Consider the following 26514-nt stretch of genomic DNA (forward strand, 5'->3'; position numbering starts at 1 on the left):
CATTCAGAACCCACCATGACTAGTTTGAAAATAGCCAAAGTTCCCCACATAAAGAAAAGCGACTTTGTGCCCCCCTCCCATATAAACAGTATACTTACACTCTGTGGTTTCCATTTTACCCCCCAATTGGTATTCCTGCATCATGTACACTCACCACACTATTGCCGTCCAGCCTCAAGTACCTGGTCTGGCTATCGGTATCTCCAGCTGACAATATTTATTTCTCTTCCCCATCGTGCCTGCCAGTATATACACATCCAGATCTGCTCTTGTGTGCAAGGCTAGTTACAAAAGTCACCATCTGGAAACCTTCTCTTCATAACTAGTTGCTATACCTGGTGCTAATGCACCAAGATGGCAGACAGCTGTGAGTCATACATCATGGGTCTCAAGCCGCAGGTTGGGGACCCCAGGTCCAAGAGTATGCTATGATTCAGTAAAATAGGTAACGCAAAAAGTTACAGTATACACAATGAACACTGCTTACATATGGCCTAATTGTTACAAAGTTACCATATAGACTAGGGACAACAGGTCCAACAACTTTGAAATAATATACAGTTATATGAGTTTGGGCACCCCTATTAATCTTAAGCTTAATGTTTTATAAACATTGTTTTTTTGCAACAGCTATTTCAGTTTCATATATCTAATAACTGTTGGACACAGTAATGTTTCTGCCTTGAAATTAGGTTTATTGTACTAACAGAAAATGTGCAATCTGCATTCAAACAAAATTTGACAGGTGCATAAGTATGGGCACCTCACCAGAAAGTGACATTAATATTTAGTAGATCCTCCTTTTGCAAAAATAACAGCCTCTAGTCGCTTCCTGTAGCTTTTAATGAGTTCCTGGATCCTGGATGAAGGTATTTTTGACCATTCCTCTTTACAAAACAATTCCAGTTCAGTTAAGTTTGATGGTCGCCGAGCATGGACAGCCCTCTTCAAATGATCCCACAGATGTTCAATGATATTCAGGTCTGGGGACTGGGATGGCCATTCCAGAACAGTGTAATTGTTCCTCTGCATGAATGCCTGAGTAGATTTGGAGCGGTGTTTGGGATCATTGTCTTGCTGAAAGATCCATCCCCTGCGTAATTTCAACTTTGTCACTGATTCATGAACATTATTGTCAAGAATCTGTTGATACTGAGAGGAATCCATGCGTCCCTCAACTTTAACAAGATTCCCTGTGCCGGCATTGGCCACACAGCCCCCCAAAGCACGATGGAACCTCCACCAAATTTTACTGTGGGTAGCAAGTGTTTTTCTTGGAATGCTGTGTTTTTTTGCCGCCATGCATAACGCCTTTTTATATGACCAAACAACTCAATCTTGGTTTCATCAGTCCACAGGACCTTCTTCCAAAAAGAAATTGGCTTCTCCAAATGTGCTTTTGCATACCTCAGCCGCCTCTGTTTGTGGCGTGCTTGCAGAAACAGCTTCTTTCGCATCACTCTCCCATACAGCTTCTCCTTGTGTAAAGTGCGTTGTATAGTTGACCGATGCACAGTGACACCATCTGCAGCAAGTTGATGCTGCAGCTCTCTGGGGGTGGTCTGAGGATTGTCCTTGACTGATCTCACCATTCTTCTTCTCTGCCTTTCTGATGTTTTTCGTGGCCTGCCACTTCTGGCCTTAACAAGAACTGTACCTGTGTTCTTCCTTTTCCTTACTATGTTCCTCACAGTGGAAATTGACAGGTTAAATCTCTGAGACAGCTTTTTGTATCCTTCCCCTGAACAACTATGTTGAGTAATCTTTGTTTTCAGATCATTTGACAGTTGTTTTGAGGAGCCCATGATGCCACTCTTCAGAGGAGATTCAAACAGGAGAACAACTTGCAAGTGGCCACTTTAAGTAGCTTTTCTCATGATTGCATACACCTGGCTATGAAGTTCAAAGCTCGATAAGGTTACAAAACCAAAAAAAGTGCTTTAGTAAGTCAGTAAAAAGTAGGTAGGAGTATTTAAAACATGAAAGTGACAAGGGGGCCCATACTTATGCACCGGTCAAATTTTGTTTGAATGCAGATTGCACATTTTATGTTAGTACAATAAACCTCATTTCAAGGGAGAAACATTACTGTGTCCAACAGTTATTAGATATATGAAACTGAAATAGCTGTTCCAAAAAAAACAATTTTTATAAAACATTAAGCTTAAGATTAATAGGGGTGCCCAAACTTTTCATATAACTGTATATATATGTTTTTGTAAAATATGTGGCAGACTGGACAACATTTGTCAGTATAGATATTTTTGCACATGTATTGAAGTATCTGTTTTCATTTTCATATGATAGTGTGTTTCACAATACAGGAGTCAGACTTTACATAGTTGCTCACCCTCCCCCACATCTACAGCAGAAACTTGTCTGTCATCTGTGCTGGGAGATCCCTTCCTACTGAAATAGTGCGTGGGTGTACGGAAGGAAAAGAAGCAGAGGCGGAAAGATTTGGTTCCGGCTGCAGCCGCCCACGCTCCTGTCCCTATCTAAACCTTTCATTTTTTTTCTATAAACTGACTAAATAATTCACATTTTTCTTTATTAACTACAATTCTAGGAATCCTGCTTATATTCTCAGTTGTTTAGTAGACTAACAACCTAGGGCAGGTGGGCATGAATATATTTGTCTGTGTGTACATATAGTGGCGTACCGCTAATAGCGGCAGACCATGCGGCTGCTGTAAAGGTACCTTCACACTAAGCGACTTTGCAGCGAGAACGACGACGATCCGTGACGTTGCAGTGTCCTGGATAGCGATCTCGTTGTGTTTGACACGCAGCAGCGATCTGGATCCCGCTGTGATATCGCTGGTCGGAGCTAGAAGTCCAGAACTTTATTTTGTCGCTTGATCACCCGCTGTCATCGCTGTATCGGCGTGTGTGACGCCGATACAGCGATGTGTTCACTTGTAACCAGGGTAAACATCGGGTTACTAAGTGCAGGGCCGCGCTTAGTAACCCGATATTTACCCTGGTTACCATTGTGAAAGTAAAAAAAAAAACAGTACATACTCACATTCTGATGTCTGTCACGTCCCCCGGCGTCCACAGGGTTACGCGCTGCTGCCGAGAACTTCCTGCACTGAATGTATCAGCGCCGGCAGTAAAGCAGAGCACAGCGGTGACCTGCGCTTAGTAACCCGATATTTACCCTGGTTTCCCGGGTGCTGCAGGGGGACTTCGGCATAATTGAAGACAGTTTCAACGATGCTGAAGTTGTTCCCCTGATCGTTGGTCGCTGGAGAGAGCTGTCTGTGTGACAGCTCCCCAGCGACCTAAACAGCGACGCTGCAGCGATCGGCTCGTTGTCTATATCGCTGCAGCGTCGCTGAGTGTGACGGTACCTTAAGACCTGTGAGTCTGGGGGACATAGGGCCAGCGCCAGCCCCCACGACACACACAACTTTCAACTGTTTCAACATCCTGGATGCAGATACAGTAGGAAGAAATAATGGAAGAGGGAGCCGTCAGCTGGTGCTCCCTCCTCCATCATTCTCCCTGGGCATCTGACGTCTAATCGCAGTGGGCGCAATGAAGTCATTACATTGTGACCACTGTGCCGAGCAGTGCAGACCACACGCTGCAGAGTCCGGAACAGGGAGTTGTGGGGCCTTCTTACTATTTGGAGGGTTATTTGTGGGGCCATCTTACTATTTAGAGGGCTATTTGTGGGGCCATCATAATGTGTGTGGGGGACTATGAGGGCCATCATACTGTGTTGGGGTCACTATGGGAGTGTCATACTTTGTAGTATGATACCCCCCACAAGTAACGTAATGTAGGGTCATCATACTGTGCATGTGGAGGGTACTCTGGATGAATTCACTGTGGGGGTATCTTACATATATACACACACACGTACATACACACACACACCACATCATTGACACTAAAAAGGAGGAGTCACAGAATTATGAAAATCCCAGAATTGAATGCGGTCAATGAGGTTCTTAAAGAAATGTTCAGCCCAGATAAAATAATAAAGCCTATACCTACCTCCCGTGCCGACTCTGTTCCAGTGGTGTCGGCACTCACGGTCCCGGGGCTGTGATGCAGTGGAATGACACATGATGCCCAGCGCTCAATCAGCACTGACGTCACTGTCTCCGCCTTCTGAGAAACTGAACATGAAGAGGAAGTCCAGGCAGCAACTGATCTTGGATTTACTCTTAATGTTGAGTTTGTCCAAATGCGGGGACAGTGATGCCAGCGCTGATTGGGCATTGGTGTCACAACACCACAGTAAAGGTGCTGGCACGGAAGGTGAGTATAGGCTTTATTATTTTATTGGGGACAAACATTAGGTTAGGAAGGGGTTGTCCTAGTAGTGGCCAACTCCCTTAATGGTTGTGTGAGGACTGTTCTGCCGCACTGAATGCACTTGGGCAAATTATCCAGATCGGCTACTGACTAAGCCAAGCACTCGTTTATGTGGAGGAAATGGGACAGATAATTGTCTGCCAATCAAATTTACAGCTGACATCAATCTCATGTCTATGGCCAGCTTTAGGGTATATTCAGATGCAGGGATCTCTACACCTAAATCTATGTTTTTACAGCTTTCAATTTCTCATTGCTGTTATACGACAATTTGCATTGATGAATTCTTCAGTCAGATGACTATCCAGCAATATCAGCTAACAAGCTCTCATTTATGGCGGTTTAGGAGACAGCTCCAGTGACCGGATCATAATAAACAAGTGCTAAGCCCTCTGTTTCCTGACTAGCACTAAACTAACACACGTGGACTGAAACAATCAATAGCTTATTTCTTCCCCTGTAATATAAAACCCACACAAGATGGATTGAAGTTCAAAGCATGCAGTAACTGCGGTGTTGCCATCCAAACCTCTGCCAACTTTACAGCTTATACCTATTTGTGAGCAGTGAAAATTACTCCTTATATCTGTATGACCTGATATGTCAGGAGTCAGAAAAATAAATGATAACTTATGCATAGAAACATTATCAACAGGTACAATATGAATAAAGCAAACCCCAGACTCAGGCATGAGCATCATCATTTGGGCTCGCTCACACTTGCAATGAAATCGGACAAATGCAATCCGCTTAAAAAAAAAAATCGGATTGCATTTGGACCAATGTTATTCAATGCTCATCTGCAATTTTTTTATTAGCTCGGATTGCGATCGGACTGTTACAAAATCGCAGCATGCTGCGAATGGATGCGAATTTGAGATCACAATCACCAATACAAGTCAATGGGTGAGAGAAAAAAAAACAATTGCCTGACACTCAGACCATGTGTGTGCCGTCGGATTTTTATGCACCCATCTTCTAGAAGACAGCCGAGTACAGTAAAATCACAGCGTGACACGTCAAAATAGATAGATAAATGTTAGTTACTTACCGGTAACAGGATTTTACAGAGCCCATGACAGCACCACCTAAGAGAGGGTATCCGCCCATCAAGGACAGGAAACCTACTGAATAAAAGGGCGGTACCTCTCCTTTGCATTAGTTGGGTTTCAGAACATGAGAGGTCCTCCAGACAGTTATTAACACAACCATCACCAATCAAAATTTCTTCTTAAACATCCCTATGTAGTGCACACCAACTAGTGATAAAAGGGAGAGAATATAAGGGTCCTGTAATGGGCTCCGTAAAATCACATTACCGGTAAGTAACTAAGATTTTTCCCCCTTCTCCCATGACGGCACCACCTGAGAGATTTATATAGATAAAAAGAACCTAATGGAAGGATCACCGCTTGTAACACCTTTCTCCCAAACGACAGGTCATCAGAAGAAGACAGATTAAAGGGACTCTGTCACCCCCTGCAGCCGTTAGAAACTAAAAGAGCCACCTTGTGCAGCAGTAATGCTGCATTCTGACAAGGTGGCTCTTTTAGTTATTGGTGCAGTCAAAGCAGAAATAAAGCGTTTTATAATTTGGCAAAAATACCTGTCTTTAGCCCTGGAGGCAGGTCTTAACCCCCCTGCTGCACACGCCACACTGCCGTCGCGCCCCCTCCACGCTGTTTTCAAATCAAATCCGGCGCCTGCGCAGTTTTGTTCTGCCTGGGGCAGGCGCAGTGAGTGCTGCCTGTCTGACCTCAGATGCAGTCTCGCAGACTGCGCCTGCGCGGCCGCCCTGCTTGTGAATCCCAGCCCCGCACTGTGCACAATGCATAACACACTGTGGGGCTGGGACTTACAAGCAGGGCGGCCGCGCAGGCGCAGTCTGTAAGACTGCATCTGAGGTCAGATGGGCAGCGCTCAATGCGCCTGCCCCAGGCAGAACAAAACTGCGCAGGCGCCGGATTTGATTTGAAAACAGCGCGGAGGGGGCGGCGCCGCAGAAGCCTTGAGTGACGGCAGTGTGGCGTGTGCAGCAGGGGGGTAAAGACCTGCCTCCAGGGCTAAAGACAGGTATTTTTGCCAAATTATAAAACACTTTATTTCTGCTTTGACTGCACCAATAACTAAAAGAGCCACCTTGTCAGAATGCAGCATTACTGCTGCACAATGTGGCTCTTTTAGTTTCTAACGGCTGGAGGGGGTGACAGAGTCCCTTTAAGTTGATAATGCTTATAGAAGGTAGAAGGAGAGGATCATGTCGCTGCCTTACATATCCTGTCAATTAACACTTCTGCCTTCTCAGTGCTGGAAGTTGACATTGCCCTGGTGGAATCAGCCTACAAATTCCCTGGAACTGGTATATTACTAGAGGAGTAGGCTAAGGCTAAGTTCACACTAGCGTTGTGCGCCGCTGCGTCGGCGACGCAACGCACAACGCATGCAAAAACGCGGCAAAACGCACGCAAAAACGCTGCGTTTTGCGACGCATGCGTCGGTTTTTGCCGAAAATCGGACGCAAGAAAAATGCAACTTGTTGCGTTTTCTTGGTCCGACGCTTGCGGCAAAAAAGACGCATGTGTGGCACAACGCAACAAAAAAAAACGCATGCGTCCCCCATGTTAAGTATAGGGGGCGCATGACGCATGCGTCGCCGCTGCGTCGCCGACGCAAACCCGACGCACATTAGCTTAACGCTAATGTGAACGTAGCCTAAGCAACTGGCATCCCTAATCCATCTAGCTATGGTACCGTTTGTTACTTTGAGGCCATTCCTAACTCTTTGGAAGGAAACTAATAAGAATTCACTCTTCCTCCATTGCTTTGATATGGCTAGATACTGTACCAGGACTCGTTTAACATCTAGTGTATGAAGTCTCTGCTCCTCTGCATTCTTAGGATTACTAAAAAAAGAGCAGAGAACAATCTCTTTGCTCCTATGAAGTTTAGATGCCACTTTCGGAAGATATGCTGGGTATGGTCTCAATATGACTATTTTCCATGATCTGTGTAAACGGGTGATTAATTGATAAATCCTGTAAGTCACTGATCCTGTGGGCTGATGTTAGAGCCACCAAATATTACAGTCTTTAAGGTATCTTGACTGATAATTTGTCTAAGGGCCAAGACCAGGTTTAGATCTCAAGGAGGCATTATTAGGGCCAAAATTGGTCTAGATCTATCACATGCCTTTTAAAACCTAATTATCCACCTATCTGCTGTTAGGTTATGTTTATATAAGGCCCCTAGAGCAGACACTTGCACCTTAAGAGTACTAGTAGCCAAGCCCATCTCCATACCTTTCTAATGAAATTCTAATATGGCCTTTACCTGGGTAGAGACTAAGCCCAGGGAGAAGCCCTTTTGGATTAATAGCGACCTCTCAAACTTCAGCCAGTCAAATGCAGTCCTGAGCTCTGAGGATGACATTCTGGGCTCTGGCTAAGGAGATCCAGGACATTAGGGATGATCCAAGGATTTGACAAGAACATCATCCTAAATCGATGTGAACCATGGTCTCTTCGGCCCAAATGGAGCAGTTAGCATGACACATGTGCTCTCTTCCCGAATCTTCCTCAATACTACCAGAATCAACATTAAAAGGAGGAGGGGGGGAAGGCATAGGCTAGGCTGAAGCCCCAGTGAATGTGTAGTGCATCCTCTGCATAGGGACTTTCTCTTGGATTCAGAGAGCAGACGTTTTCTCTTTTTTTTTGTTTCTCGATTGCGAACAGGAATATATCTGGCTGCGCCCTCGTTCCACAATTTGTTGGAACATTACTGGATTCAGCTCCCATTCTCCCTGCCTTAGTGTATTCCTACTGAGGAAATTCGCTCTCTTGTTTTCCTTCCCTCTTATGTGCAGTGCAGCCGGAACTAATTGATGATGTCCCGTCAACCGAAGGATCTCTTCTGTCACCAACATCAAAGAGCGAGTTCTTGAACCCCCTGATGGTTGATGTAAGCAACTGTTGTCCGGTTGTCTGACATCTGTCGAACACAATGCCTCTGTCGGTGGGCAAGGCGCTTCACCAGTGCATTCTTTACTGCCAGTAGCTCTTTCATATTCAAGGAATAGTCTCTCTGCTTCCAACAAGACTCCCTGGACTATGCAATCTCTGAGATATGCTCCCAATCCCTCCGCCCTTGCATCTGTCATGATCACATCCTTGATCTGATAAAACCAAGGGATTCCTTGTGACAGATTTTCCAAATCCAACCACCAAGCCATGGAATCGATGGTTACCAGGGAAAGTGTAATCTTCCCTTCTAAATAGCCCTCGAGACTCTTTTCTCCTTTCAGAATGTCCTGCTGTATTTGGAGTGTATCTGGGCCCACTGGATGGCCGGAATACAGGAAGTCATTGACCCCAGCAGTCACACTGCCTTTCTAAGAGTCATAACCGGTCTGGTCACTGCTGCTGATATTAGGGTTATATGACCTTGTTCTTCTTTTCTTCTAGTAGATGACAAGTCTGTTCTTCTGAGTTCAAGATAAGCCCTAAGAAAGACTGAATCCTTAGTGGTTCCACTTTTGATTTCTCCAGATTTAACATCCATCCTAGCTGCGTCAGGCTGGTTCTTGACTTGCATCAGTTGGAAACTGCAGTCTTCTATTGATCCACTGAACTTCTGCCAACCACCAAAAAATTGTCCAGATACGCAACTAATAAGACATTTCGTTCTCCGAGATGTGCTGTAACTTCTAGAATAATCTTCGTAAATACCCTCGAGGTCATGGATAGCCCAAAGGGTACAGCCCTGTACTGAAAGTGCCTGACTTGCCTGTTTATATACTATTCAGGTTAACTATAGTCCTGAAGGTGCCGTTAGGCTTTTTTTTTTTTTTAAATCAACAGGGCACAATAAAACCCTTCCCCCTGCTGCTGTACCGGTACCTCCATCAGAACTTGTCTTCATACTAAGCTTAGTACTTCTGCCTCCAGGGTGGCTTCAAAGTTTTTAATATTCACTATGACAAACCCCAATACTATTACCCCACTTGCCAAAGCACTAGGGCAAGTGGGAAGAGCAGAGGCTAAGCGCCAGAATTGGAGCATCTTATGCCTGCGCCAATTCTGGGGCAGCTGAGAACTGATGTTTTTAGTCTGGGATGGGGCCAATATCCATGGCCGTGTCCTATCAGCCCGGAGCTGTCTGCCTAGCCTTTGCTAGTTATTAATTTTAGGGGGTCTCAATCCATTTTTTTGGAGGGGGGGAGGCATTTTAATAACCAGTAAAGGCTAAGTATATAGCTGTAAGATATTAATAGCCTGAGAAGCTCCATGTGCATTACCTCCTTCTCAGGATATAAGCATCTGCCCCTAGCTGTCTGCCTTCTCTTTGCTTTTTAACAAAAATTCGGGGGACCTAACAATTTGTTTCCTAAATTTATTGATTACTTAAATACTGTACATGTACAGTAAGCTACAGCCACACTGCACTAATTATATAGGTCACCATTTGTCTAATCTACATATTGAAGAATATGTACTTTGAAAACTATCTTTAAATGACAAAGAATTACTCTATGTAAAAGTTAATGTTAAAATTGCATTGCATATGGATTGCATATGCATGTCATATGGATGGTAGGTGAGGAAGATCGCATTGTACTAGCATGAAAATAGTATGCCACTTGTGCAGCGCCCCAGAGTCCTGGTCGTTGCAGTACTGTGGCTCCGCCACTAAGGGGAGCTATGGTACGTCTGATGGCACTGAAGGAGTTCATCTGACCAGGTATCACAGACACCAATACATTTCACAGTCGGGCCTCCAGGGGGGAGCTAAGGGTTCTATTCATTAGGCCACTCCTCACATACTGGTAAAACTGGGGGTCAGGCAGGAAGTTAGAACAGAACGCTGACTGGGTTGGAACCAGGCAACACCTTGTGGCAGAGGGTGTTGTGGGGGAAGATTCGGTAGGGTCCCTGTCAGGGGTGGGATCCTGACAGAGGCCTGGCAACTTGAGAGAACGTTACGGGACCGTGCCTGCTCAGCATAGCGGCGGTGCCCAAGGAAGGATTAGAAGCGAGATAGATTGTGCTGAGTGAGAAACGAGATCAAAGCAAGAAGGAGAAATACCAGTAGGAGTCGTGCTGTGAGACCGAGGCAACATCCTACTGAGGCGCACAACCGGCGGCCGGAACGCCGAGGAAGTATTACTATATTCAGCTTCAGGCAATACTTCAAACCAACGGCAGGACAGTCAGTCATAGGCGGGCTGTCTCACCTAAATCACCTACGAAGACATAGGGGGCAACTTGTGGAGAGGGGCGACTCTAGGGTCCCGGAAGAGCTCCGAGCCTACCCGTCATACGGGTGCCGTCCTAACCGTAACATCAGGGAGGGACGGAAGATTAGCAGGACATCATCTAATCGAGTTGTGAGGGAACTTAAGAAACAGACACAACAGTTGTGGGGACTCTCCGTAAGCACAGCAGGGAAGGACCACAACACATAGCGCTAGCAGGAAGGCACAGATTTCCACCTGCAAAGAGGACTCTGGAAGTGCCATTGGACCGGCCGGACTTGCGCAGCCTGGTTAACCGTATTCCGGATTGAGGGCCCAGAGATCTTCAGTAAAGAGGTAAAGAGACTGCAACCTGGTGTCCTCGTTATTTACTGCACCGCACCACCACCACTATCCATCACATCTATTATTGTACGCCCCTCAGCAGGGTCACGGACCGGGTCTAGCCACCGTGACAACCCCAGAGCAGAGACTCAGAGGCCCGGTACCGGGTACCCCTCGGCCCTGCGGCAGTGGGGGCGCTACAACTTGGCGTCACGAACAGGATCTACTTAAGCCTGAAGAATCAGGTCATGTGTGCCTTGGAACTGTGATTTATTATATTTGGATTGTGATTTATTGCAAAGACTGTGCCGCGCCATTTACCGCCAAAATCTGCCGCCATTACGGCGCTGAGGAGAGCGCAGGAGAAGAAGAGGGGCGTGAAGTGGGCGTGAACAAGCTGGAGAGCGCGAAAGGCAATGGCCGCCCAGTCTAAATATTTCTGCCCCTTGAGGACGTGTCCGTCAGCAGCCGAGATCCGCCTACTGATCCTCAATGGGGGGCGGAGACAACGAAAGCGAAACCGCCCACGGAGGAGAGAGCGTGAAAAGGATGAGGAAGAAGAAGTCAGCGACATGGAGGACGCCATGGCCAGCCGCCCGGAGCCGGAGCGTGGGGTCGGAGCCGAGAACTCCCCCAGCTACCCGGAGAGGCACCGCAGCCAGACCTCCACAGTTGACGGTGACCCCCTGCAGACCGGAGCGGACGAGCTGATCCACCAACTCCTGCAGACACAGCTGAGCACTGAGGCCGGGTGGAAGAAGACCATCATCGGGAGCCTCACCAGACATCTGTCGGCAGCCTCATCTGGTTCGGAGCAAGAAAGAAGTTCCAGCGCTCCGAAGCCAGAAAGCAAGGCCCTGCCGGAAAGCGAGATGCTGCGAGCAGAGATGACAACGCCGCAGCGTAAGGCCCTGCAACCAGCGTTCCAGATCCCAGCGGGGACGGAGCAGATCGGCACCGGAGGGACCGCATCTGAAGCAGGTATGAAGGACGACCCTGCCCTGACGACTGACACCACTCCAGTGACTGCTAGTGCCTTAACTGCTGACTCCATTCCAGTGACTGATCTTGCAGCAGCCGCTACCTCTGCTGCAGCAAATGCCCATACTCAAGTTGCGCAGACCTCCATCGCTGCGCATGATTTAACCGTACATGAAAGACGGATTAACGGCGTTTGTCCAGCACTGGGTGTAACCCTGGACCTCACTTTTCCCAGGCCAAGAAGGGTTAAGTGCCAGATGCAACCCTGGAAGCCGTCCAACTAAACCTCGGAAACCTGAACATGTAAATAGTTAACTGTTTCTACTGTTTTGCTGCTAAAACCCGTCGAGGGTTACTCTTAAAGGGATCCCTTTGTTGACCCGGGATCCCTATTGTTTTTGGTTATTTTCTATTTTCTTCTTTGTTATCAAGAACTGCCGCAATCATGAACAGTGCATGATATAAACTGCTTGTAAATAGTTTGCACCTTATTAAAGGTGCTCCCTACTGGTTTTACTTAAAGAAGGACTCTTTGTGAAGATACCGCACCGGAGCCTTTGCTGAGTATGGACTGGTAGCTTGAGAAGATGTGCTACCTCATAAAGACTTGGTCCCCTCTTAAAGGGGATGTTCACTTGTTGCACGTAAAGAATGGTATTGCTTTAAGACAGATAGATAGCAATAATGTCTCGACAAAAAGAAAGTGATGATGATGCTTACATGTAAAAGTTATATGTATCCAACTAGTTGATTGTAAGAAATGATTGATAACGTTGATAGAAAAATGAGGACAGAGAGTGAACCTGTACGGGGTTAGTCAGTGAGTCCTCTTAGGAGCCATGTAAGGATGGCTCAGTGATTTCAAACCGAAAGTAAATGTTATGTTCTATACTGTGTATAGTAGTTGAAAAGGCAGTAGGCCCGGTGTCATGGTTCCCAATGGCAGGGGAACGTCAGGACACATAAATAACGAACGAGCTCTTGGGTGATGGAATCTCGAGCTGACCGTGAGCTAAACCTACCACACAACTAATAGTGGCCGGGGGGCGTGCCTAAGTTTTATCCCTAGACGTCTCTCGCCAGCCGGAGAACTACCTTACCCTAGTAGAGGAAAAAACAGACCTGGCTTACCTCTAGGGAAATTCCCCCAAAAAGGAGACTGAAGCCCCCCACATATATTGACGGTGAGTTCAGAGGAAAAGACATACGCAGTATGAAGGTAGGTTCAGCAAAGCGAGGTCCGCTTACTAGATAGTAGAAAGATACAAAAGGGAACTGCACGGTCAGCTGAAAACCCTTTTAAAATACCATCCTGAAATTACTTTAAAACTCATGTGTCAACTCATGACACCGGAGTGGTAATTTCAGCCCACAAGAGCTTCCAGCTACAGAGAAAGACTTAACTGTAAACTGGAACAAAAATGCAAACAAACTTAGGACTAAGAGTCCAACTTAGCTGATCAGTAGTCTAGGAGCAGGAACATGCAACAGAAAGGCTCTAGTTACATTGATGGCCGGCAAGGCAATGACTGAAGAGCAGGAATAAATAGGAACTCCCCACTACTGATGAAAACAGGTGAACTGAGAAAGAAAACACACCCGAGTCACCAGTACCACTAGCCACCAGCAGAAGGAGCCCAAAAGCAGATTCACAACAGTACCCCCCCCCTTCAAGGAGGGGGCACCGAACCCTCACAAGAACCACCAGGGCGATCCGGATGAGCCCTATGAAAGGCACGAACCAAATCAGAGGCGTGAACATCAGAAGCAGTTACCCAAGAATTATCTTCTTGACCATAACCCTTCCACTTAACCAGATATTGTAGTCTCCGTCTGGAAATACGGGAGTCCAAAATGTTCTCCACAACATACTCCAATTCACCCTCAACCAGCACAGGAGCAGGAGGCTCGGTAGAAGGAACAACCGGCACCTCATACCTCCGCAACAACGACCGATGGAAGACATTATGGATAGCGAAAGATGCCGGAAGATCTAAACGAAAGGATACAGGGTTAAGAATCTCCAAAATCCTATAAGGACCGATGAACCGAGGCTTAAACTTAGGAGAAGAAACCCTCATAGGGACAAAACGGGAAGACAACCACACCAAGTCCCCAACACGAAGACGAGGACCAACACGACGACGGCGGTTGGCAAAATGCTGAGTCTTCTCCTGGGACAACTTCAAATTGTCCACCACCTGTCCCCAAATCCGATGCAACCTATCCACCATAGTATCCACTCCAGGACAATCCGAAGACTCCATCTGACCGGAAGAAAAACGAGGGTGAAACCCCGAATTGCAAAAGAAAGGAGAAACCAAAGTGGCAGAACTAGCCCGATTATTGAGGGCAAACTCTGCCAACGGCAAAAAGGCAACCCAGTCATCCTGATCCGCAGACACAAAACACCTCAAATAAGTCTCCAAGGTCTGATTAGTTCGCTCCGTCTGGCCATTAGTCTGAGGATGGAACGCAGACGAAAAAGACAAATCAATGCCCATCCTAGCACAGAATGCCCGCCAAAATCTAGACACGAACTGGGTCCCCCTGTCAGAAACGATATTTTCCGGAATACCATGCAAGCGAACCACATTTTGAAAAAACAGAGGAACCAATTCGGATGAGGAAGGCAACTTAGGCAAAGGTACCAAATGAACCATCTTTGAAAAACGGTCACACACCACCCAGATGACAGACATTTTCTGAGAAGCAGGGAGATCAGAAATAAAATCCATAGAGATGTGAGTCCAAGGCCTCTTCGGAATAGGCAAAGATAACAACAATCCGCTAGCCCGAGAACAACAAGGCTTGGCCCGAGCACAAACATCACAAGACTGCACAAAAACTCGTACGTCTAGAGACAGGGAAGGCCACCAGAAGGACCTAGCCACCAAATCCCTAGTACCAAAGATTCCAGGATGACCTGCCAACGCAGAAGAATGAACCTCCGAGATGACTCTACTGGTCCAATCATCAGGAACAAACAGTCTACCAGGCGGGCAACGATCAGGTCTATCCGCCTGAAACTCCTGCAAAGCCCGTCGCAGGTCTGGGGAAACAGCAGATAATATCACCCCATCCTTAAGGATACCTGTAGGTTCAGAATCACCAGGGGAATCAGGCTCAAAACTCCTAGAAAGGGCATCTGCCTTCACATTTTTAGAACCTGGTAGGTATGAGACCACAAAATTAAACCGAGAGAAAAACAACGACCAGCGCGCCTGTCTAGGATTCAGGCGCTTGGCAGACTCAAGATAAATCAGATTCTTGTGATCGGTCAATACCACCACCTGATGTCTAGCCCCCTCAAGCCAATGACGCCACTCCTCAAAAGCCCACTTCATAGCCAAAAGCTCCCGATTACCAATATCATAGTTTCGCTCGGCGGGCGAAAATTTTCGAGAAAAGAACGCACAAGGTCTCATCACGGAGCAGTCGGAACTTTTCTGCGACAAAACCGCCCCAGCTCCGATCTCGGAAGCGTCGACCTCAACCTGAAAAGGAAGAGCAACATCAGGCTGACGCAACACAGGGGCAGAAGAAAAGCGGCGCTTAAGCTCCCGAAAGGCCTCCACAGCAGCAGGGGACCAATCAGCAACATCAGCACCCTTTTTAGTCAAATCAGTCAAAGGTTTAGCAACATCCGAAAAACCAGTTATAAATCGACGATAAAAATTAGCAAAGCCCAAGAATTTCTGAAGGCTCTTAAGAGAAGTAGGTTGCGTCCAATCACAAATAGCCCGAACCTTGACAGGATCCATCTCAATGGAAGAAGGGGAAAAAATGTACCCCAAAAAAGAAATCTTTTGAACCCCAAAAATACACTTAGAACCCTTCACACACAAGGAATTAGCCCGCAAAACCTGAAAAACCCTCCTGACTTGTTGGACATGAGAGTCCCAGTCATCCGAAAAAATCAAAATATCATCCAGATACACAATCATAAATTTATCCAAATATTCACGGAAAATGTTATGCATAAAGGACTGAAAGACTGAAGGGGCATTTGAAAGACCAAAAGGCATTACTAAATACTCAAAATGGCCCTCGGGCGTATTAAATGCGGTTTTCCACTCATCCCCCTGCTTAATTCGCACCAAATTATACGCCCCACGAAGATCAATCTTAGAGAACCACTTAGCCCCCTTTATTCGAGCAAACAAATCAGTCAGCAGTGGCAAAGGATACTGATATTTGACTGTAATTTTATTCAAGAGTCGATAATCAATACACGGCCTCAAAGAGCCATCTTTTTTAGATACAAAGAAAAAACCGGCTCCTAAGGGAGATGAAGAAGGACGAATATGTCCCTTTTCCAGAGACTCCTTAATATACTCTCGCATAGCAACATGTTCAGGTACGGATAAATGAAACAAACAACCCTTTGGAAATTTACTGCCTGGAATCAGATCTATGGTACAATCGCAATCTCTGTGAGGAGGGAGTGAACCAAGCTTAGGCTCCTCAAAAACATCATGATAATCAGACAAAAATGCCGGAATCTCAGAGGGAATAGATGATGAAATGGAAACCAAAGGTACGTCCCCATGAGCCCCCTGACAACCCCAGCTTAACACAGACATTGCTTTCCAGTCAAGGACTGGGTTATGAGATTGTAACCATGGCAATCCGAGCACCAAAACATCATGTAGATTGTACAACACAAGGAAGCGAATCACCTCCTGATGGTCTGGAGTCATACGCATAGTCACTTGTGTCCAGTATTGTGGTTTATTACTAGCCAATGGCGTAGAATCAATACCCTTCAGAGGTATAGGGACTTCCAGAGGCTCTAGATTAAACCCACAGCGCCTGGCAAAGGACCAATCCATAAGACTCAAAGCGGCGCCAGAGTCGACATAGGCGTCCGCGGTAATTGACGATAATGAACAAATCAAGGTCACAGATAGAATAAACTTAGACTGTAAAGTGCCAATTGAAACAGACTTATCAACCTTCTTTGTGCGTCTAGAGCATGCTGATATAACATGAGTTGAATCACCACAATAGAAGCACAACCCATTTTTTCGCCTAAAATTCTGCCGTTCGCTTCTGGACAGAATTCTATCACATTGCATATTCTCTGGCGCCTTCTCAGAAGACACCGCCAAATGGTGCACAGGTTTACGCTCCCACAAACGCCGATCAATCTGAATAGCCATTGTCATGGACTCATTCAGACCTGTAGGCGCAGGGAACCCCACCATAACATCCTTAATGGCATCAGAGAGACCCTCTCTGAAATTCGCCGCCAAAGCGCACTCATTCCACTGAGTAAGCACAGACCATTTACGAAATTTTTGGCAGTATATTTCAGCTTCATCTTGCCCTTGAGATAGGGCCATCAAGGCTTTTTCTGCCTGAATCTCTAAATTAGGTTCCTCATAAAGCAACCCCAAAGCCAGAAAAAATGCATCCACATTGAGCAACGCAGGATCCCCTGGTGCCAATGCAAATGCCCAATCTTGAGGGTCACCTCGCAGCAAGGAAATTACAATCTTAACCTGCTGTGCGGGATCTCCAGCGGAGCGAGGTCTCAGAGAAAGAAATAATTTACAATTATATTTGAAATTCAGAAAACGAGATCTATCTCCGGAGAAAAACTCTGGTATAGGAATTCTAGGTTCAGATATAGGAGCATGTATAACAAAATCCTGTAAATTTTGAACTTTTGTGGCAAGATTATTCAAACCTGTAGCCAAATTCTGAGGATCCATTTTAAGCAGGTGAGATCAGAGCCATTCAAGGGTTAGAAGGAGAGGGAGACAAAGACTGCAATTAGAGCTGAAATGCAACTGATTCAACTATAGAGCAAACACAGAGGGGAAAAAAAAAATAAAAATTTGCAGACTTCTTTTTCTCTCCTTTCTTCTGCCAACGGTTTTAACACGTGGCCGGCCATACTGTCATGGTTCCCAATGGCAGGGGAACGTCAGGACACATAAATAACGAACGAGCTCTTGGGTGATGGAATCTCGAGCTGACCGTGAGCTAAACCTACCACACAACTAATAGTGGCCGGGGGGCGTGCCTAAGTTTTATCCCTAGACGTCTCTCGCCAGCCGGAGAACTACCTTACCCTAGTAGAGGAAAAAACAGACCTGGCTTACCTCTAGGGAAATTCCCCCAAAAAGGAGACAGAAGCCCCCCACATATATTGACGGTGAGTTCAGAGGAAAAGACATACGCAGTATGAAGGTAGGTTCAGCAAAGCGAGGTCCGCTTACTAGATAGTAGAAAGATACAAAAGGGAACTGCACGGTCAGCTGAAAACCCTTTTAAAATACCATCCTGAAATTACTTTAAAACTCATGTGTCAACTCATGACACCGGAGTGGTAATTTCAGCCCACAAGAGCTTCCAGCTACAGAGAAAGACTTAACTGTAAACTGGAACAAAAATGCAAACAAACTTAGGACTAAGAGTCCAACTTAGCTGATCAGTAGTCTAGGAGCAGGAACATGCAACAGAAAGGCTCTAGTTACATTGATGGCCGGCAAGGCAATGACTGAAGAGCAGGAATAAATAGGAACTCCCCACTACTGATGAAAACAGGTGAACTGAGAAAGAAAACACACCCGAGTCACCAGTACCACTAGCCACCACCAGAAGGAGCCCAAAAGCAGATTCACAACAGCCCGGGCTGAAAGGGGCGGTCCTGTAAAGAAAGGAGAGGCAGTAGGTCTGGAGCAGTTAGGACAGGCGGTCCTGCAGATTTAACGAAGGAGAATGAAAGAGAAAGAGTTAATTAATATTATAATGTTCAAAATAATTCTTTAGTGGGTTAGCCTGTACGCCCTTAAAGAAGAAGTCAGTTTCATAATGTTTTATAAGTAAGTCTTTAGTGGATAGGGAGTATACGTCCTTAAAGGCAATGTCAACTTGTTATTCAAAAGTTTGCACTAAGTAGAATACCCGGGTGGGTAACAGGAGTTATTTATAGCCTGTAATTTATAATGTTTAACCATGTTTGTAACGTTCAAGTGTCCTCACCTCCCATAAAGGGAAGCTCTGTTCAAGCTTACTTATTGCTATTGCATTTTCAAAATTGTATGTCTTTTTGCTAACCTGTATTGTTGTTTTCTTCCCAGTCCAGGAGTACTGGATTTAACCGGGGGGGAGTGCAGCGCCCCAGAGTCCTGGTCGTTGCAGTACTGTGGCTCCGCCACTAAGGGGAGCTATGGTACATCTGATGGCACTGAAGGAGTTCATCTGACCAGGTATCACAGACACCAATACATTTCACAGTCGGGCCTCCAGGGGGGAGCTAAGGGTTCTATTCATTAGGCCACTCCTCACATACTGGTAAAACTGGGGGTCAGGCAGGAAGTTAGAACAGAACGCTGACTGGGTTGGAACCAGGCAACACCTTGTGGCAGAGGGTGTTGTGGGGGAAGATTCGGTAGGGTCCCTGTCAGGGGTGGGATCCTGACAGAGGCCTGGCAACTTGAGAGAACGTTACGGGACCGTGCCTGCTCAGCATAGCGGCGGTGCCCAAGGAAGGATTAAAAGCGAGATTGATTGTGCTGAGTGAGAAACGAGATCAAAGCAAGAAGGAGAATACCAGTAGGAGTCGTGCTGTGAGACCGAGGCAACATCCTACTGAGGCGCACAACCAGCGGCCGGAACGCCGAGGAAGTATTACTATATTCAGCTTCAGGCAATACTTCAAACCAACGGCAGGACAGTCAGTCATAGGCGGGCTGTCTCACCTAAATCACCTACGAAGACATAGGGAGCAACTTGTGGAGAGGGGCGACTCTAGGGTCCCGGAAGAGCTCCGAGCCTACCCGTCATACGGGTGCCGTCCTAACCGTAACATCAGGGAGGGACGGAAGATTAGCAGGACATCATCTAATCGAGTTGTGAGGGAACTTAAGAAACAGACACAACAGTTGTGGGGACTCTCCGTAAGCACAGCAGGGAAGGACCACAACACATAGCGCTAGCAGGAAGGCACAGATTTCCACCTGCAAAGAGGACTCTGGAAGTGCCATTGGACCGGCCGGACTTGCGCAGCCTGGTTAACCGTATTCCGGATTGAGGACCCAGAGATCTTCAGTAAAGAGGTAAAGAGACTGCAACCTGGTGTCCTCGTTATTTACTGCACCGCACCACCACCACTATCCATCACATCTATTATTGTACGCCCCTCAGCAGGGTCACGGACCGGGTCTAGCCACCGTGACAACCCCAGAGCAGAGACTCAGAGGCCCGGTACCGGGTACCCCTCGGCCCTGCGGCAGTGGGGGCGCTACACTTGCATGACACTTGTCCTACTTTTATGGATCAACATTGGACTGAATTTTTAAACGCTAGTGTTACTCCAGCATAAAAGTACTATTCCCTTAAATCATCCACAAGTTCTTCTTACCGATCTTTTAGAAGTATGCTTTTTCTCCAGAATGTAATATTCTACGGCTCTTATATTTAACTGGAAACCATCTTTAAGGATTTCTGAGTTGAACTAATGAAAACAGAAAGGCAACCTATTAGTGCTACTGACACACATTATTTATCAGTATTTTCAGGCTAGCAGTGTTTCTCAGTAGGATTCAGCTTATTTTGGGCCAGACCAAGTGTTATTTTTCAGAATCGCATTGCATTGTTGTACCCATATGATATCCTGCATTTTGACTGAACAGTTGTATTTTCAACTGCACCATTCATTGACAATGTTCTATTAATAAAAAAAATTGTGGTGGGGAGATGGAGAAGGCAAAAAATAAAGAAATTAATTTTGTTATTTTGGCTATGTGCCCATGTTGCAGAAATGCTGCGGAAATGTCCGTAGCATTTCGGCAACTTCCTGCCGCGGGTAAACGCATGCGGAATTCGCAAACGTTTTTAGCTTGCAGAATGCTTGTGTTTTCCAAGCGATTTGAAGCATCACTTCGAAAAGTGATTGACACGTTGGTCACATTTGTCAAGCATAGTGCTTGACAAGTGTGACCAACTTTTTACTATTGATGCTGCCTATGCAGCATCAATAGTAAAAGTTCCAAATAGCCAAGAGACTACCTTATAGACAATGTTAAAACATAACCTTTAATGGTACTCATATAAAAACATTTTCATGGATAATAAACGTGATAAAGTGCAAACAGTGCTCAAATTACCAGTGCTCAATAAAAAAATGGTTTTGTCTCACCAAATCAGTCGTTTGTTCTTGGCAGGAGCTTACTGATACATGAAGGGGGAGGAGGGAAATGGTTACTATCCTACCCCAGTCGTGCCCCTGTATTGCTCCTGCCCTGACAAGGGCAGTCCCCAAGTCAGGCTAAATAGTTGTACCCACCACAAAACAAGTAAACTTCCCTACGCGTTTCCTCTCCCATAGGGGAGATTCATCAGGGGAAAACAAGAGTATAAAGATTTGTGGGATAATCTGTTTAGAAAAAGTGCCCCTCCATAGGGAGGTGGCTGCTATGTGTCCAATGCACCTAGTTTTGGGTATGGACTATGGTAGGGTGAGACGAGGGACGGAAATGCTCCCCCTTAAATAGTTTCCTCCTTTTTCAAATGAAAAGAGAACGCATGCGCGACGTGCTGATAACTCCGATACCGGAAGTGCACACATACGGGGGAGAATGGCGATACTACGCCATGAATGCCTAAAAGACCTCAACGGTCATATAAGAACACGTGGCGCTGTTGAAATAAGGTAGGACGCTGTGTAATCATTTGAATCTACCATAGTCCATACCCAAAACTAGGTGCATTGGACACATAGCAGCCACCTAGCCATTATCCCACAAATCTTTATACTCTTGTTTTCCCCTGATGAATCTCCCCTATGGGAGAGGAAACGCGTAGGGAAGTTTACTTGTTTTGTGGTGGGTACAACTATTTAGCCTGACTTGGGGACTGCCCTTGTCAGGGCAGGAGCAATACAGGGGCACGACTGGGGTAGGATAGTAACCATTTCCCCCCTCCCCCTTCATGTATCAGTAAGCTCTTGCCAAGAACAAACGACTGATTTGTTGAGACAAAACCATTTTTTTATTGAGCACTGGTAATTTGAGCACTGTTTGCACTTTATCACGTTTATTATCCATGAAAACGTTTTTATATGAGTACCATTAAAGGTTATGTTTTAACATTGTCTATAAGGTAGTCTCTTGGCTATTTGGATATTTTGCACTAGAGATTTTTTTGGGGTATCCTGATTGGATACATCTTACAGTTTGGCTTGCTTTAGTAATCAATAGTAAAAGATAGAATGTTAAAAATAATAATTAAAAAAAAATATATGGTTATTCTCACCCTACGACAGCCCCCAATCTCCTCAGTGGTGCGTCTGGAACGTTCCGTTCCCAAGGATGCTTTGCGCAAAGGACCTTTGTGACGTCACGGTCGCGTAACCGCGACGTCATCCCAGGTGATTCGCGCAATGCATCCCTGGGAACGGAAGCCGCTGCGTGCACCGCTGAGAGGCGGGAGGACTCCGGGGGCCATCAGAAGGTGAATATGTCCTTATTTTTTATTTCAATTCTTTTTTTTTTACATGAATATGGATCCCAGGGCCTGAAGGAGAGTCTCCTCTCCTGCAGACCCTGGGTACCATCCGCACATGAAGCGCTCACTTTACGCATGGTGGGCATAGCCACATGCGTAAAGTGAGCGTTTCAATGTAATCCTATGGAGGTGGAATCGCCGCGATTCCGGAGAAATAATGAACATGCTGCGGATTTTACCACTATGCGATTCCGCAGCGGGAAAATCTGCAGCATGGGCACAGCAATTGCGGAATCCCATAGGATTGCATGGGAATGCGGTTTTTAAGCGTTTCCGCTGCGGCAAAAAAGCATAAAAATGCAACGTGGGCACATAGCCTTACTGTGAAAAAAGGACCATGTTATTTATTTTACAGGTTGGTATGAATCTGTCAACAGGATTGTGCTCAGTAACCTACAGTGTCAGGTTGGCGCCGTTATACTGATTACAATGATACCTTAGTTGATGAAATCCATCTTGTGGTTGTTTAATCTTTATTTGCAGTTAAGGCTACTTTCACACTAGCGTCATTCGACGCACGTCGCAATGCGTCGTTATGTAGAAAAAAAGCATCCTGCAAAGTCGCCCGCAGGATGCGCTTTTTCTCCATAGGCTTGTACATAGCGACGAATTGCGACGGAGTGCCACACTGCGACGGTTTGCGTTGTGTTTTGGCGGACCGTCGGCACAAAAAAAGTTACATGTAACTTTTTTTGTACGTCGTGTCCGCCATTTCCGACCGCGCATGCGCGGCCGGAACTCTGCCCCATCCTCCCCCATCCATTACAATGGGGCAGCGGATACGTTGAAAAACGGCATCCGCTGCCCCCGTTGTGCTTAATTAACACACTGTCCGTCGGTACGTCGGGCCGACGGTTTGCGACGGCCCGTACCGACGGACTAGTGTGAAAGTAGCCTTAGGAGACTCTCATGCTTCGGGGGGCCTGTGGGATGGGGTCTTTATGTGGTGCTCAGCTTACATATTCATCTGTATGGCTTATCACAGGTCACTGATCCGCCCCGTTTTACATACTGAATACAATGTTTTGAAAAAAAATCACATTCAGCAGGCAGGCACCCGTGCTGTAGCATGATCCCATCTATAATATTGATGTAATGATTTTATTTGGATATAAATTTATTCAGTAAAAATTATCTCTCAAAATGGCACCAGTGGAGCCTGCGTAGTAACATCTATGGGTGATCCGATAGATGCTACTGCACAGGAGGCGCCGGCGCCATTTTGCTAGAGGAAAAAAAAAACTTGTCTCCACCAAGATGGCACGGAGGCGCCTTCACAATAGCATCTATCAGATCGCTGATAGATGCTACTGTGCAGGCGCTGCTGGCGCCATTTTGAGAATTTTTTTTTTCTGAATAAATTTATATCACCCAATAAATGACATGGATATTATAGATGTGATCATGCTACAGCGCAGGCACCGCCACCTGCCTGCTGAATGTGACTTATTTTTTTCAAAACAGTATATCCAGTATGTAAAATAGGGGGCAGGTCACTGAGGGATCAGTGACCTGTGATAAGCCATACAGATGAATATGTAAGCAAAGCACCACATAAAGACCCCCCCACAGGCCTTCCCAAAGCACGGGAATCTGATTAGCTGAAAACTACAAGATTAAACAACAACCACAAGACGGATTTCATCAACCAAGGTATCATTGTAATCAGTATAACAGCGCTGATCTCACACTGTAGGTTACTGAGAACAATCCTGCTGACAGGTTCCCTTTAAGGCAATACCACATTATTATACTTCCATTCATACTTATATATTTTTTCAATTTTAGTAATTCAGCATGCTTAAAACATGTTTATAAAAAAAAAACATTGTCTCCTCACATTCATAACGCTTTTTTTTTACTTTTCATGTAATGCAGTGTAGATAATAAATTCATTTTATTCTTGTTTCCTTACAATACAGTAAAACTATTATTTATTGTTAACGATTGAAACAAAATTTTAAATGAAAGAAAGTTTTGGTTTCATCCCATGGGAGATGATAAGCAAGGATTGTGTGATTGCCGTCAGGGCTGCAGGGTCGGAGTCGGAGACCATTTTGGTGGAGTCGGTATAAAATGGACCGACTCAAATTGGGTACAGAATTTAAATGCAGTATGTGCTGAATAATTTTTCAGAAGAATTTGGGAAAGTTATGACATGTCCTATAAATGTCTGCTCTGTTTGTGATCTAAGCATGTCTGTGTTTAGCCGAGATAAATCTATCTGTGCTGTACTTTATGTACATGCTCAGTAGTAAAGCTCCTTCTCTACAGATCAAAACAAAAAGGCACTGATAAGGAATGCCTGCAGGCCTGCACTCATCTCAAGAAAGGCTAGCATGAACAGGAAAACAGGATTAAGGCAAGTACTTCTTAAATAATATCTAAACTTTTAATAAATTGTACATAAATCAATAGTCCAGTGTATGTACTCTGTTTTCTTCATGCTTTAGTTTGCTTTTCCTATGAGCTCATGTTTGGAGAGGTTAGCTGATCTGATGGGCTTCATGTTATTTGCTCTACTAGCAGTTTCAGTTTCTTTCTGTGGTATGATTCAGCACAAACTTGCTCTTTCCCACCTCCCCTCTTCATAGACTGTGAAGCATCATGATGTGAAACATTTACTGAGCGGTACCCTAAGAAACTCCGGAGATTGAAAGTTCAGAGTAAAGCTGTCTAATAACATATTACAAACTTTTTATTTGTCATCATCTGTACTATTCATTTATGAAAGTTTGTTTTATTTCTATCCAAAATTATACGATTCCCTATTCTTGCAGTAATTACAATATACCTTATTTTGTATAGGATAAAATTATTTTGAGATCGAATTTATATTACACAATGCCTAAGAAGCTTCCTATGAAGTCTGCTGTATTTTGAGCATTTCACATTAACTCAAGATAAAAATATTTTTGTGTCAGTGTATGACAAATGAAAACAAATGCTGTGAGCTCAAAAGTAGTGCATACTCAGGCAGTGATAAAAATGCTCCTACGAGACCTTACAATCTAAAAGACATTTACAACGCTTACACCCAGAAGTTTTCAAAACTGTGACTGAGAAAGATTACAGAGACACCAAGAAACCAGTGCCCAATACTTCCCGCCATGCAAAGGAGGAGGAAAGAGCTACTCAAACATCAGTTACAAGATATTTTGTAAGTGACAAAGTTACTGTAACAATGACAGCAGGTATGTTTTTGTACAACCAGCTTTTCCAGCTCTTAATGGAGAAATGACCAGCAAACTTTGTGATTCTCTGAAAGGAGAAAGTATTAGAAAATTAGCGAGAAAGTATTAGAAAATTAGTGATTGAAGAAGCCCTTAATCAAAAGGAGGATCTTAAAAAGACTCAAGAGACTATTTATATTTCTTAAAGTGAACCTGTCAGCAGAATTGTGCACAGAAAAAGATAGACAGTATCAGGTTGGCACCATTATACTGATTAAAATGATACCTTGGTTGATGAAATCCGTCTTGTGGTTGTTGTTTAATCTTTATTTTCAGATGGCGGCGCCATCTTGGAGGAAGTTTTTTTTTTATCTAGCAAGATAGTGGCACCGTAGCAGCTATTGTACCGTAACATAATCGCAGGTCACTGATGGGTCAGCATGACAACCAGAGGCCTGCAGCAGACCTCTATGGTTGTCATTGTCGGATTGCTATGGGCGCCACCCCGTGGTCGGCACTCATAGCGAGTGAGCATTTCTGCTACACACAGGCAATCTGATTATCACCTGTGTGTAGTAGAGGCAGTCAAAGTACTGCAGCTTCTAGTCTCCCATAAAGACTATTGAAGCATGCAAAAAATAAAAAAAATATGTATTTTTTAAAAATATAAAAGTTCAAATCGCCCCCGTCACACCATTCGAAATAAAACAATAATGAAAAAAATCAAATATACACATATTTTGTATGGCCGTGTTCAGAATAGCTCGATCTATCAATGTAAAAAAAGAATTAACCCGATCAAACCTGGGTTCAAATGCCACCAAGAACAAGATCTGCAAGGAGTTTGTATGTTCTCTCCGTGTTTTCGTGGGTTTCTACAGGGTACTCCGGTTTCCTCCCACACTCCAAAAACATACTGATAGGGAATGT

General features: G+C 45.2%; 1 long non-coding RNA gene across 6 annotated transcripts in view; it reads right to left on the reverse strand.

The window, feature by feature from the left end:
• Positions 1-26514, reverse strand: part of LOC143774355 (uncharacterized) — a 308203-nt gene that overhangs the window by 267870 nt on the left and 13819 nt on the right. For all 6 annotated transcript variants that reach the window (XR_013215518.1, XR_013215514.1, XR_013215519.1 and 3 more), the window contains exon 2: positions 20268-20360. This is a non-coding gene — a long non-coding RNA (uncharacterized LOC143774355). The remainder of the gene's footprint in view (positions 1-20267; positions 20361-26514) is intronic.

This window comes from Ranitomeya variabilis, chromosome 5 (genome assembly GCF_051348905.1).
Source record: "Ranitomeya variabilis isolate aRanVar5 chromosome 5, aRanVar5.hap1, whole genome shotgun sequence".
Classification (NCBI taxonomy): Eukaryota; Metazoa; Chordata; class Amphibia; order Anura; family Dendrobatidae; genus Ranitomeya; species Ranitomeya variabilis.